Below are 14,908 nucleotides of genomic sequence, written 5' to 3' on the forward strand. Positions count from 1 at the left end.
ATTAAAATGAACCCCCAGACTCAATTAATATTATCAGTGTTAATTATTATTAGTAATAATAATGTATTGATACATTATACATAATTAAAACAGATGAAAACATGAAAGATTTCTGGGCTGGGCAAAGCCCCCAATGTTTCAGGAGCCTGGAAACGCCCCTGCCTCGAGGTAAAACTAGTAAATATTATATAAAAGTAAAATGTTAGTATAATATTAATATATTTACAGGTTACACTTATAGTCTGCCTGCCTGTCATTCATTAAATTATTGTGCAAGAAAAAAGCTCTACATGGTAGTTGGTCTCTGATTTGTTAATGCTAAGTACTAACATGTCATAATTATAACCACTCGTGCAGAACAACGAGTTCAACATTTCTTGGTGTCTGACAGAGTGGATGTGGAATTGCTTGTTTAATTTCTGGTTCATTGCCTGTGTTTTCCACTGGATGTTTGGATTTAATCTTGCTTTCTTCTGGACTGCCTCTGTTTTCACTCAGTGTGTAATATTAACTGTTAGTTTGCTTTCCATGTAGAGTGAACATGCTGTCTGTGTGTTGTTTATACGCTCTGATAATGTTAATCCAACACATCTTTGTAGTAGCGTTCATGTTGATTCCACATTTAAACTTAAGAGCACACGAACACACTCAAGTCGGACTTCACAGCACGGGAAATGGGACCATCCGAGGAGCATGTGAATGCACCGTGAGCCGCTGGTTGCAATTCACAACGCTCACCACTAGATGCCACTAAAATTTAACTGAAACTTTAATAAAACTTCACTCAACTGAATTTACCTTGTAGTGTCTGCATCTAAGCCCAAAGCTTGTTAGACTTACATTTATTCATTTAGCTGATGCTTTTATCTAAAGCGACTTACAATTGCTATACATGTCAGAGGTCACACGCCTCTGGAGCAACTAGGGGTTAAGTGTCTTGCTCAGGGACACGTTGGTGTCTCGTGTGTTTGCCACCCCGTTAACTGCGTTCAGCTAACTAGCTGAACGTGACCGTACCTTTACATCTTAATCATAGTTCACATAACAGAAGAGTCCATTAAATACTGTTGAAGACTTTTTATTTAGCCATTAGCCATGATGTTTAAATGTGCTACATGCCTTGCTTGATAACTACTAAATTCTAGGATGATGTTTAAGTTGTTTATTGATAAATGATAACTTTAAAGATTACTGAACTTTAGGGTGCAGTGTTCTTGCTCAGCCTCTTTTCTGCAAAATTTCTTCAACACAAGAATAACTGGAAACAGGCGGAAATATCTGACTCCAGGAGAAGACTATTTTTGCTTATTTTAAGTAAATGAATCTCAAAAGGTTAAACAATATGCGACCACAAGACAGAGAGACAGAGATTTTGACTCTAACCTGGTGAATTAAATCATCTCTAAACTTTCTATGAAAGAACAGACAAGTAGACGTCAACAGGTACGATGGACAGCAGCAGAGGAACAGAGAAGGAAACCAGGTGAGCGGTTCCAAAGAGGACGAAGCCCGGCTGGTTGGTGGTGATCTGGCTTTTGATCCAGGACTGATATTGAGACACTCGGGTGAAGCCTTGTGGGAAATTAGATGCGGCACAGCCTTTTTCAAAACTCACCACTCCAGCCTGGACCCAGACAGAGCCGCTATTTTTCACCAACGGGCCGCCTGAATCCCCCTGCAGAAATCAGACCTGGCCGGTTATATACATACACTTCTGCTCTCAGAGGGAAATACTGTCCTTTTTATTCACCTTAGATAGATGTAGTAGTGCAGATTTAAACATGTGTGTTATAAGTTGATTGAGGAGTGTTTTGCAGACAGACTCACCTGGCAGGAGCCATTTCCTCCCTGGGTCACACCGGCACAGATCATGTTGTTTGTGATTTTACCACCGTAGGCAGCGTTACAATCACTGTTGGAGACGATGGGAAGACTCACCTCCTGCAGCCTCTTTGGGGAAGGAAGTGAAACTGAAAAAGAGAAGGAGATATTTACGTTGGGTTTCTATTTTGTCTTTGTGTCAACAGTGTGTGTCTCACAGCCTGATATTGTTGTGGTCCAGCAGTCCTTCATTCTTGTCCTCTGGGGTTGACAGCTTGACAAACCTTACCACAAATACTCTCTAGAGCACCACATGTGGATTCATCCACCACTGAAAATAGTGCAACAACAAATGCACCATTTCCTCCTGTTTGTTTGATAGAAACTACAGCGAGCAGCTGTTTTAGGAAATTACTGAACCTTTAAAAATAAATATCTATATATCTGTGAAGATTTACGTCTTCAGGAGGAACAAGGTCAGCCTTGTTGACCTGGGGCAGTCCAAAATCAGATGATCCATTACTGCAGTAAAAGCACATCAGTGTTAGCATCAAAGTATCAGAAGTGGTTTTGAATTTTTTGAGGTTTTATTTGGGCCTCTAATGACGTCATATTGTTGTCCATCTCCTCTGAAGTGGTTCTGGTTTATAGAAATAATTTGGTGTAGTTTGCAAAACACAACAATAAAATATAACAAATGAAACAATAAAAATGGAATTAGTTCATGCAATCATTCACTAATAACAAAACATTTAAAAATGATTGTCGAATAAATTTAAATTCTCACTGTTAGCCTCGATGGCTCCCCATCCGGTGACCCAGCAGGTTGTCCCGGCGTTAAAGACACTGCCGTCCACCGCCAGACACACGGGTCTGATGTAGTCGGTGAAGTTAACAGGTGAATACAGCTGCAGCAAGGCTATGTCGTTATCGTTCGTGGTGGTGTTATAATTGGGATGTTTGATGATCTGGGACACATTCCGGGACATCCAGTTTGTATTTGACAGGTTTAGGGCGTCAAGACCGAAGTTAACGGTGAGATTGAGTCTGGCGCTGAGAAGCAGAAAAGACAACATGTTTAAATATGTGACAGATACTGGTGCTGACTGTGTGTGAATTTTAGAATAAACTGTCTTTAAATAAGTGATGTTGGTGACGTATACTGTGCAAGATGAGAGATGTAGTTCATCGAGCGGTTTCACACAAAACTAAATGTTATGCGTCTAAAATAAATAGATAAAAAAAAACTGTTGACTACCATAGGTTACATATTTTTCTGAAACAAGGTCACATGGTGCTGAAAGGGAGGGACTTTTTATAGACTCTTTATAGCAGCAGTGTCTTCACTTGTCTTACTGTGATTATTTAAGTTTCTATGCAGCCTTGCTGCAAAAAGAAATTCCTTTTGTGGAATAATAAAGATCTGAATTGAAACAGCTGTAATGGTGTCTGACTGTCACTAACAGCAGAAAGAAAAAATGGTTTTAATGTGGTTTACTGCGGCACCCTCATTACATTTTCTCTTTGTTGCTATACAAGCTCACTGTGATTGTACAGGTGAAGTCATGTGACAGGATCAGAGCTCACCTGCTGACACAGCTAGCAGCAGTCAGGATCCACTGGTTGTTGATCAGGGAGCCTCCACAGAAATGAGATCCGTTGCTCTGCAGACTGGCCTGCCAGGGCCACGACCCTGCAGGAGCATTCGCCCTCCTGCAATCCTGGTGTTGAGAGGTGCAGTGCCACAAACTGGAGAGAAAAAAATTCATGTAAATGTTGCATAGGTATAATTTGCATTCAGGGCCCCGAGGCTCTGGAATTACTTTTATTGTATTTTACCTGTATTTTAATTCCTTAAAATGTATTTTCTTGTTTTTATCTGTTACTTCTTGTTTTATCTTAAAACCTGTTATTTTCTGCTTGTAAAGACACTTTGTAACATGGACTTTAAAACAGGCTCAATAAATAAAAATTATTGTTATTAAAAAGATAAAATGCTGACACCTGCTCTACATTTAGCATGTTAGCATGCTGCTGGAAGCACAGCAAGAGCTGATGTAAGATTCAGAGGTTTTCTGTTGAAGTTCCGGACAGGAAGCTGGATGAAAAGTCAGAGGATCACCAAAGTTTCTAGGACTCATCCTGAGGGGAACATGAAGGTCTGAACCACACTTCATCACAATTTAACCAACTTCTGCGGAGAGGCAGTATTCGACTCTCAGGGAGCTTCATATGTGCGACTAACAAACCTGGACTGTTTTAAACTCAGAAGAAAAAAATAAATGTAATGACTAAATAAACATATGAGGATATAACTCACCATCTGACTGCGAGTTGCTTCCTATAGAAGAGAGAAATAACAATACATTTAGTCACTTACAGGAAATTGTCTGCTTGTTTGATGTCCGTTGATGATCTCTACATGAAACTAAAATGGTTTTGACAGCCATTTATACAGGTGCATCTCACAAAATTAGAATATTGTGAGTATAAGTTTATTTTTTTTGATAATTTAATTCAAAAACGTGGAATTTGATGCCCCCGGTACCGTCAAAACCTTTTTTCTTGTTTTGCCGTTTTCGCCTTTTTAAGTCCAAAGATCAGCTGATTTGTTGCTCCAAGTATCGGCGAGCGCCATCTTGATTATTGAACAATGCCTGGGAGCTGTGCCTGTTTTTTCCTCGCCATTTTCTGCAGATTAAGAGAAGTGCAGCTTTGGAACACACAGGTTTATTTTTCGCTATTTGGTGGCAAATGAAAGGTCTGCTCAAGCCGGATCGATTAATGTCCCCCCCCCCCATCACTGTGGGACGTTCCATTCTCAAGTTACAGGCCTATAAAGCATTTTGCTTTTGGTGACAAGAAAGTTGATGAATATTCACTGTTTTATCAATATTTCAATGTTATGTTATTTGGAACATGGTTGTATGGACATAAAAGGTGTTTTAACACAACATTTAAACAGTAAATATTGCCAAAATATGGACATTCGCCTGGTATATTTTGAAAATAATGTATGATATCTGTTGCATTTTAGTTTATTTTCATCAATTTTAAAGTTACAATTGCATTCCAGGTGTATTAAAACATATTCAGATGTATTATGATCTATCTTATGATGGTTTTGATGGCTTATTGCAATAAAATATACCTTTTTTACCAGGCGAGGATGAAAAATATCCTATTTTTTCTATATTGCATCTCCATTTAGTCTGTAATGGTAAAATAAACATGTTAATTTACAATGGATTTCTATTCCTTAGATTCTGACCTTTCAAAAGAGACCAGAATTATGCATCTCGGCCAAACGGTTGAGGAGTTATTCCTGATTAATGTTGGGTTTGTTATTTTAGGCATTTTTCATGGAAATAGGGGCAAATAGCTGGCAGTCCCCAACAGATTCATTACACATAAAGTGAAATATTTCAGGCCTTTTTGTTTTAATCTCGATGACTATGCCTTACAGCTCAGAGAAAAGTCCATATGTCAAAATATCCAGTCAACTTTCCATGAATATTCTCTGATCCAGCGCTCTGTGAACAGCCAGCCCTTTCAGCAGTGACCTTCTGATGCTTACCCTCTTTGTAGAGGGCGTCAATGACAGGACAACTCTCAAGTCAGAGGTCATCCCTGTGATTGTGGTTGTATGAACTGAACCAGACCGAGAGAGTAAAGGCTCTTCTCAGGTTGACATTTCTGTATTTTAAATTCCTTATTATAATATTATAATATTTTGAGAGACTAGATTTTTGATTTCCATGATATATGGTATAATCATCAAGATTGAAACAAAAAGGGCCTGAAATATTTCACTTTATATGTAATGAATCTAAAATATAGGAAACTTTCACTTTTTGATTAGATTACGGCAAAAAATGAACTTTTTCACAATATTCTAATTTTCTGAGATGCACCTGTACATTTCTGAGAACAAAACCAACTAGTTTTTCCTGCATTCCTGAGAAACTTGAGTCATTTTCAACTTTTATTCACTGTAGCCGTGTTTCCATCAACATTTTTTAATGCGCGTTTTAAAGCGTCGCATCAGAAAAGGTCGATGGAAACGGCAAAATTCGGAAAAAAATCCTTTATTTCGCAAAAAAGTTTTTACGCTCGCGGTTGAGGTGGTTTTTGCCTTTGTCGAAAATAAGTACATGCGCTAAATGGGAGATGTAAACATTTTTTCCGAATAAGTTTTGACGTAGCGAACTTGTAACTCACATCTGATCAGCTGTTTCTGCTGTCGGCGTCTTGCCCGGTTGTGCAGAGTTCTGCACGCCTGCCGAGAATTTCACGCACCTCGCGGCTGGTAACGCTCATTTGTGCTGAGAAAAGAGGTGGATGCAGATCTGGGCAGGCAGCCTTCATCATCTGTTCTGCCGAATTATGCATTCACCGCTTAAAGATCCTTCTCAGATACTTTATTCTGCACACGGATCAAACCGTATCACCGCATATTTTTGCTGAATCTCTTGCCTGGTTTATTCGCTCCAAACCAGCTGATGGAAACTGGTGACTGGAAACTGATGGTCTTTTTTTTTTCTTTTTTGCAACATTGCAAAAGTACGCTTAAAATCTGCATGACAATTAGATGGAAACATGGCTTGTTACTGAGTAACGTGTTACTGTAATAACATTACTTTTCCCAGTAACGTGTAGTGTAGTGTTACTTTCAAAACAGTAATATTATTACAGTTACTAATCCAGTAAGGCTGCGCTACTGCTTTACTGAACGCACCATGCTTGACATGAATGTGCGACGGCTCAGCAGCTCAGCGGCATCGATCGTATGTTGTTCAGGTCAGCTGTTAGCCAAAAAGCTAAAAGCAGAATCCAGAATGAGGGAGAGAGGCGTTCTTTCCACAGCTGTAAGTAGCTACTGCCATTATTGTGTCACAGTCTAAGATGCAAAGAACATTGTCGTCCATTGTAAACTCTGTGCAACCAGCAAAAAGCTTTCAACCGCCAACGATTCGACATCTGATTTATTGAAACATCTGCTGAAGCAGCACAGCAACGTGAAACTTACAGAAATTCTGCTGCTCCCTGATAAAAGATACGTGATGCTGATACCTGTTCAGAAAACTGGACTCTGATGGTAACTTGTTTTAACCAGCTAGATAAAAGGTAACGCCCTGGCAGTGACAAATAGCTTTGATTTTATATCTGATTTGATTACATTAATGTTTAAGTTGAGCTTTACAAGAAATATTTTATTGCTGCTGTGTAAAGGGAATACTGCTGGTAAAAAGCACCTTATTTGTTTAGTGTTTGCGAACCACGTAATTGCACTTTTGTGTATATAGCAGTACATTTAAATTAAAAGGGCGCAATACACTACTTTAGAATTCATTATTCAGTTTTGTGCACAACAATGCAATTAATCGTGATTTTTAATCGTTGCCCAGCACTAGTAATATTAATTTTTTAAAACTGTAATTAAGTAAACTCATTTACTTAATTAATATTCAAATATTTCTGCTTGTTGCTGCTGGTCCTGAAGTTCCTTCTTACTTTACCTCACCTGTGTGAACAGATAACGCCGTGTCAAGAGAGGAAAACCCCGGTAAACACATCAACATACAGGAATATAAACGAAGTGTCTGATTTTACTATAACTAGATAAGAGTCAATCTCTTCCATCCAGATTTATTTTCATTATGAACTCAAAATAATTTAGGTGATCTACTGAGACAATATTTAACAGCACTCACCTGTAACCGCTAAGACCACGAGCACGACGCCACAAACCAACAGTTTGACCTCCATGGTGCGACTCTACCAACTGTGTCTGCTGATCAACGGAGGAGTTTATCAACCTGGAGGGGAAGGTGTGACCAAACTGCCCTCAGGTGCGTTGATCATGAGGGCACGCTTCACATCACACACACGCCCTTCTTTAACAACAAACCCTCTGTGGCCCCGATATATTGTGATTAGTCGCATTTCTGACACAGTTATCATGCTGGAGATGATGTGAATATTTCTGTGCAGCTGACACAAATAAATGTACTTTAAAAGTGAGTTTTTGAATATTAGCTGCTTAATCTTAATGTGTTCTGAAACCCAAAACTCAGTGTCCCATCTCAGCTCAGGAATAAGCTCATAAGCCTCATTTATAAAACAGGGCATAGAATCAATACTAAAAGTGTACGTGCACAAAAAAAACAGAAACAAACACCTGGAAATGTGCGCAGGTGGATCAGCCTCACATGCAGCCCTCTGCACGCCCACATTCAGCCAGAAATGGTTGATGTAAAACACCTTATCAGTGTTGATACATGTGAATGAGCCTGTTTACAGTGAATCACAGGTAAGGAAAAGTAGACATTGATCATATCAAACAAACGCTTATCAGTGAATTCCTGCTGCTTACAGCCGGCTGCCTGAAAACCCATAGAAAAAGAATAAGAAGATATACTTTATTAATCCCACAAGGGGAAATTCAATGTTTTCACTCTGTTGTTAATGTTAGGATTTTACACAGGTCTGAAATACACACACATGCACAAACAACACATTGAGAGAGTCAGAGCAGGGGGGCTGCCACTTGGTGTGGCACCCCGAGCGGTTAGGGGTGAAGAGGCTTGCTCAAGGCCACCTTCGGCAGAGCCCAGGAGGTGAAGCAGCACCTCTCCAGCTACCAGTCCCCACTCTGTTTCTGTTGTCCGAACTGGACTTGAACCGACGACCCTCCAGCCTCCTTACGGACTGAGCTACTGCCACCCCAAAAATGGATCGGGAAGGGGATATTTGTTCTCTGCATTTAATCCATGTCAAGAGAGGAAAACCCCGGTAAACACATCAACATACAGTGGCAGTGGGCTGCCATCATACGGCGCCTGGGGAGCAGCTCAGGGTTCACCTTTGGCATGGGTCACGCCGGACTCAATCTTGCAACCCAGCGGTTTCCAAGCCAAGTACTAACAGACTGAGTTAATGCCACTCCAAAACGCGTTTTCTCAGAACCAGCCACACTGGCAGAACAGGGGCAATTCGGGGTTCATTTTTTTTCGTTTTAAAGCTAAGTTGTTTCATGTAAAGAGTCATTACCTAGCTACGTTATCTAACCACGTCGTTCAAGCAAACACTCGTTATCTAGCTAAGTCGCTTCAAACAGTCGCCGTCTTGCTAAGTCGCTTCATGCAGTCACCGTCTCATTAAGTCGCTTCCTGCAAACAGTCGCCATCTCGCTAAGTTGCTTCAACCAAAAGTCGTTTCGAGCTAACATTCCTTTTAAGCTAACTTCGAGCTAACAATCGTCTTGAGTCAACAATCATTTCCTAACTTAGCTATTTTCCAGCTAAGTCATTCCATGCAGTCGTCTTCTAGCTAATTCGGTTTGAGCTATAGTCGTTTTCAAGTAAACATTAGTTTCCACTTAAGTCATTCAAGCTAACATTTGTTTCCTAGCTAAGTATTTTGAGCAAAACTAGTTTCGAGCTAACAGTAGTTTTGAGCTAACCTCCAGCTAACAGTAGTTTCGAGCGAACACTGTTTCGATCGAACAATCGTTTCAAGCTAACATCCAGCTAACAGTTGTTTCCATTCGTTTTAAACCATGTCATTTTGAGCTAATGTTGTCTCAAGGGAAAGTCATTTAAATTGAACAGTCGCTTCAAAGCAAGTCATTCCAAACCGATGTCATTTTAAACTAAAATTGTTCTGAGTGAACGATCATTTCAAAATTAAGGGGCTTTGGCACCAGGATGCCACTCACTCCCAGTCATCCCTAACCTGACTGTGTCAGTCAGTTCGTTAAATAGAACCATCCAATTCGTTGTTGGAAACCGTTTCAGCTTAGCTCTAGTCTGGGATTCTGGCACCTGGGATGTCAGGATCTCCAGCATCTTACCAGTACAGCAACTACAGCTAGAACCTCCGGCACTGGCACCCAGCTTTCCTCCACAGCCCTAACAGCACCAAGTTATTTCCATTTCTAATTTCGGTGATCCTCTTAACCCAAGTTTGCGTACACTTTCTCCATACACTAAGACGATTACATGGCCAGTCAGAAGCACGGTTTTACCAAAAATCCACATCCACACTGCTTCCAAGCCACAGCTTTCTTAAGTGGTGTAATCAGGGACCAATCGACCACGCAAACCTACCATGCCCCCAAGTGGTACCTGGTCTCATCCATTGCCGCCGCGCCAAGCTCTCCGGTCTTCTCCAACCTCCGGGTTCCAAGGTCTGCAGAGAAACAGCAGGTCTTCCCATGACCCAAGATTTCTAGGATTCACTCTCGACACAATCCGTTTCACACTGTACTCTGGATTGAAAGCTTGTCCAGTCAGCATTCGATCGCCAGTTCCTCCTCGTTTTGGCTCAGTCTTTGCCAATTGGGTTGGAGGAACAATCGTGACACCCAGGGATACCAATCGTACACCGCTGCCACATTTTCTGCAGGTTTTTGGGGATTCTACAAAGAAGACTAATCGCAGCAGAATGGTCCTCGAAACTCTACAACTAACAGCATAGCCCTCTCTCGGGTTACAGGCCAGCTTCGAAGAATTCAGCCACTGTCACAACTAGCACAACATGAACTCCTTGTCATTCGATCTCGTCACTACATCTTATTTCATCAACATGCCCAAAGTGGCTACAAAACACACCCCACTGAAGTCCATCTTAGCGGAAGCACTGGCTTCTTTTTCAAACTTCCAAATTCTCAGATAACCCAAATTCTTAGAGGTCTTCAACATCAAAATCCATCTCAAGACCCCTGCAGCCTTCCTCTTACAGCAGACTCACTGTCCATCTGCTTCCACAGCATCTGCGTTGGTTACAGCATCCCTCACTTGACTTGAACCTTAGACATTACGTCCACTCTCTTCAGTTTCATTTCACTGCATCTCCTCCTGCAATTATGTCATTCCTCAAACAACACTGCTTTCTACCAAAGCGATCCGAAGTCCAGTCAATCAGGCCAGCTTACGTTCATCTTTTTCTTCGAAGTCCAGTCATCTCTGAAGCCTTTAAAACCCTTGTGAACTACAAGGAATCCCAGCGCACAACCATGTGAGATGATCCGAAACTGGTCTAGTAGCTACTCTCTTCCGGTTCTACTAGCAGTTCCGTCAAAGTAGTCTTTCGTAACGCATTTCTCCCATCTATTACTTCGGTCACTCCTCCAGGATCTGAGCTACCATTCATCCTACTGCAGCGTCAGTCCCGAGCATCTGATACAGATCATGTGCTGATGGTCTTACGAAGCGTACCATCACTATATTTCAGATCTTAAGATCCCAGATCACAAAATGTAACTGGAAGCCTTTTGGGGGTCCGTCATGCCCAGGCGCTACGGCGGATTTCCCTATCGTAGCTTCCCCACAACACTTTCGAATGTCTATTCAGCAACAGCATCAGACATCTTTCAGTTTGTTTATCAATAAATCATCATAATCATATCTGTTGGTTTTGGTCCTTGCTAGTGAATAGTAGTAGCATAGTAGACAGCATAATGCGCCAGTAATTTATTTGTAAAAATGAGGAAATGTGCTTTGGAAGGAAAGGTAGGAAGGAATATGGTTATAAATGATCAACAACACACAGAGTATGCTACCACACCACCTGACATAATGTTACAAGTAGTCAGGATGGTATAGTTGCAGATAAAATCAATCAGGAGTACAGCAAAAGATTTTGACATAAGTGACCATACCCTGACTCAGTACTGTCAAAAGACTACCTGACAAGACAAGACGTCAACAGCCATGCCAACAACAATAGCTGGTTATTTGACACCACGGAAGAATTTTTCCTGATTTGGAGAAGCAGCTTGTTGAATATATTACCAGGACAGTTGACATTTATTTTGGTCTGTCGCCAAGTTGCCTACCGGTTTGCTTTGGCACACCAGCTGACATTCCCGTCTATGTGGGCAGAAAAAGAAAAGGCCAGCAAAGAGTGGTTTAGTGGGGAAAGTAGCCTCAGCAGAGAAAATGTTAATTCGACATTGTCACAAATAAAGTTTTGTGAAATATGAGAAATATGAGTTTGGACCAGGAGACATATGGACTGATAATGAAACTGGGGTGACCAATGTACACAATCCTGGCAAGGTGATGGCTGAACGTCAATTCAAGCAAGAAGGGTCACACTGACCTGTGCTGTCTCAGCCACAGGGAACAGTATCCCGCCATATTTTATTTTCCCCCATGTCAACTTCTGCAATCACTTGATGGACAGGAACACCTCAACAACTCCTAACTTCTAACATGCACTTCCTGTGCTCTTCCTCTTCTTCTATCCCCTTACAATTATTCTGTATTGATTGCACTTTTTTGTTAACTCTTACTTCTGTCCCAAGGTATTTACCCCATTGATGCGATATGTGCTATTAGGTCTTACTAGTATTTATTAGTTATCTTAACAGGGACCTCACTAGGATTGAAAGACGGAGGGGGAAATTAGCCCCCAGGATATGCCTAACTTGCACTTGCAAAATCTTTAAACTCGCTTCTTTTGTTACTGTATTAGAACTACACTTATGTCAACAACCACTGAAGACAAGATATTAACAAATAAAAAGTGACAGACATACTGTAATGTTACATGGGCGTGGGGGCGTCCTCCTCCCGGATATATTTATATATATATAGCCTATACACACATATATATATTTATATATATTGAGAACAAGATGTGATGTTTATTAACACCGTTTTATTAGGGCCTGAGCACGAACCGTGCGAGGTCCCTATTGAAACTGGATTTGTTTGTTTGTTTTTTCTGCAAAGTAACCTCAATTTTGGGGGCCTAAAGATATTCGACTCACCAAACTTTGCATAAAATTCAGGAGTGGTGAAAAATTCCGTATTTTATGTGTTTCGCGCATGGGCGTGGCAAAATGGCTCGCTAGCACCCCCTACAGTCGTGCCCTGGACACACCCATATGCCAATATTCACTCAAAGTCATAGCGCCACTTGCTGGCAACAGGAAATTACATGTTTTACGCTGTAATGTACTGCTCTAGCACGTTGGACATATCAACTTCAGAACTTTCCCAGAAAGCCGCAGTAAGTAGCGTGAGGTGGCTTGGCGGCAAAGTTCCACGCTTTGCCACGACGAAGTTGTTGTAGCTCGACTATACATGCTCAGATCTCTACCAAATTTTACACGTTTATTAAGAGTCCCGCCCTGAACACACGTACATGCCGACATTCACCCACAGTCATAGCGCCACCTTTATAGTCGTAGTGCGAAGTGCTATGTAGCGCTATGTAGCACCACAAAGGGGAAACAGGAAGTGATGATTAACACGTTTGTGCAGCACCCGATGCCCATGGCAAATTCACAGCCGCACCGGCAGAGCTCTAGAATCTGCAACGCGGCCGCCTCACACCTCGACAATATGACCCCCTAAAAAGGCCTAACAACATCCCTGGCTCTTACTAGTATGTATTGTCAGTTGCCGTTCTCGTGCTGTATTTGATGCTTTGTTGATGCTTGTATGTTGTTCTTCAAAAGCGAGTCGCTTTGGATAAAAGCGCCTGCCATATGAGCAGATGTAAATGTCACGTAAATGAGGGGGAAATCCCTCTGGATGGATGAAAGATACACACTTTGTTGACTTCCTTAAATATTTGAATGAACATGCAAAGTGCTCAAGTGAGAAGCACTGTTGAAAAAACTAAGTCAAACAGCAATGCCAACAACGATGGTTGGTTATACAACACCACGGAAGAATGGGAGAATTAGCTTGCAGAAAGGCCAGCAAAGAGGTGTACAGGCTTATTCAATCGGCACACAACACCGTCACTGAGAAACTGATCTTGCCAGTGTAATCAGCTTCAACAGAGAAAATGTTCATGTTTTTTTCGTAGACAAAGTGTTAAATATGAGTTGTCACACTGGCCTGTGCTGTCTCAGCCGCAGGGAATAGTATACCTCTATGTTAAATTCTTCCCCATATCAACGTCCGCAATCATTTCCTGACAGGCCAAGTGTCAGCAAATGAGTGTAAAATCCCTCTGGATGGATCAAAGACATGCACTTTGTTGACTTCCTGAAACATTTCAGTGAACATGGAAAGTGCTCAAATGAGAAGTCCTGTTTCCTCCTTTTGGATAACCACGAGTGTCATCAATTCATCATTCCTACCCCACTGCTCACATGGGTTCCAAAAGTTTTTGACAATCCAGTGTGACAACTTACCAGCCAAGTGCAAACTCTATATTTAACATTCTACAACTCTGTAATGAGATAAGATTTTATATGCGCCCAAGACTTATTTTATTTGGTACGACATTTATACCATTGTGAAATGGCGGCCAGCAAATTCTAGTAAGTGTGACAACATACCACGCTCTCCCCTACAACATGATGGATCTGCATTTACTTCTCTTCTGACCAAATCCCCAACTCCAATTGCAGAAATGCAGTTCTCCAAACTTGCTTCACTTCTGCCTGCAGACTCATTCTTGTGTCGCTCTCAAGCCCTTCGGTGAAAAACCTGCCTTCTGTTGCAGCCAAATATTTCACATGTTGACTCATCAGTCCAGAGTACCAGCTAGAACATTAATGTAAGCCTATTACCTATTTATAATTGTAAAGATTAATACATTTTCATGTATCCTCTGCTAATAAAGTAAATAAGTTGTGAGTGAAAAAAAACAACAACTAGACATTAGTAGTGACAGTAATGAATTAATAAAAGTCTACATAATGATTTACATGTGTAATCCAGAGCAGCTTTGTGAGTGTGCCTCTCTCTCCTCCTCCCCTGTCTGTGTCTCTGTGATCTACCACAATCAAATCTGCCATGTATACCCAGTCTTATCTGTAACTTGTTGCCAGATTGTAGACTAAACTGCACAGTCAGTCTCACGCCTAGCCTCTAGATATTGCTGCTTTCTTGTTGTTTTTGTAAACTCGCCTAAATCTGTCCTCTGTTTGTAGACTCCCTGCCTGGACTTGACTCCTGTCTCTGCTTCACTCCTGCTGCACATGGACTGGTGTGACTGGATCTCCCACAAGATCCATACTGTATGCAAGTAGAAGTACAGAGCAAAATCACACACTGATTGAACCATTCTACAGTGCAGTGACAGTAGTTAGTGTAATTAAATAGCATTCTTTGGA

General features: G+C 41.2%; 1 pseudogene; it reads right to left on the reverse strand.

Annotated features, from left to right (window-relative positions):
- Nucleotides 1-1,062: 1,062 nt before the first annotated feature.
- LOC119915336 lies at nt 1,063-7,673 on the reverse strand (annotated as a pseudogene).
- Between the last annotated feature and the right edge of the window lie 7,235 nt (nt 7,674-14,908).

The sequence above is a fragment of the Micropterus salmoides genome, unplaced genomic scaffold (assembly GCF_014851395.1).
Source record: "Micropterus salmoides isolate LMB-PRFRI ecotype aquatic unplaced genomic scaffold, ASM1485139v1 Ms_hic_scaffold_2072, whole genome shotgun sequence".
Lineage (NCBI taxonomy): Eukaryota > Metazoa > Chordata > Actinopteri > Centrarchiformes > Centrarchidae > Micropterus > Micropterus salmoides.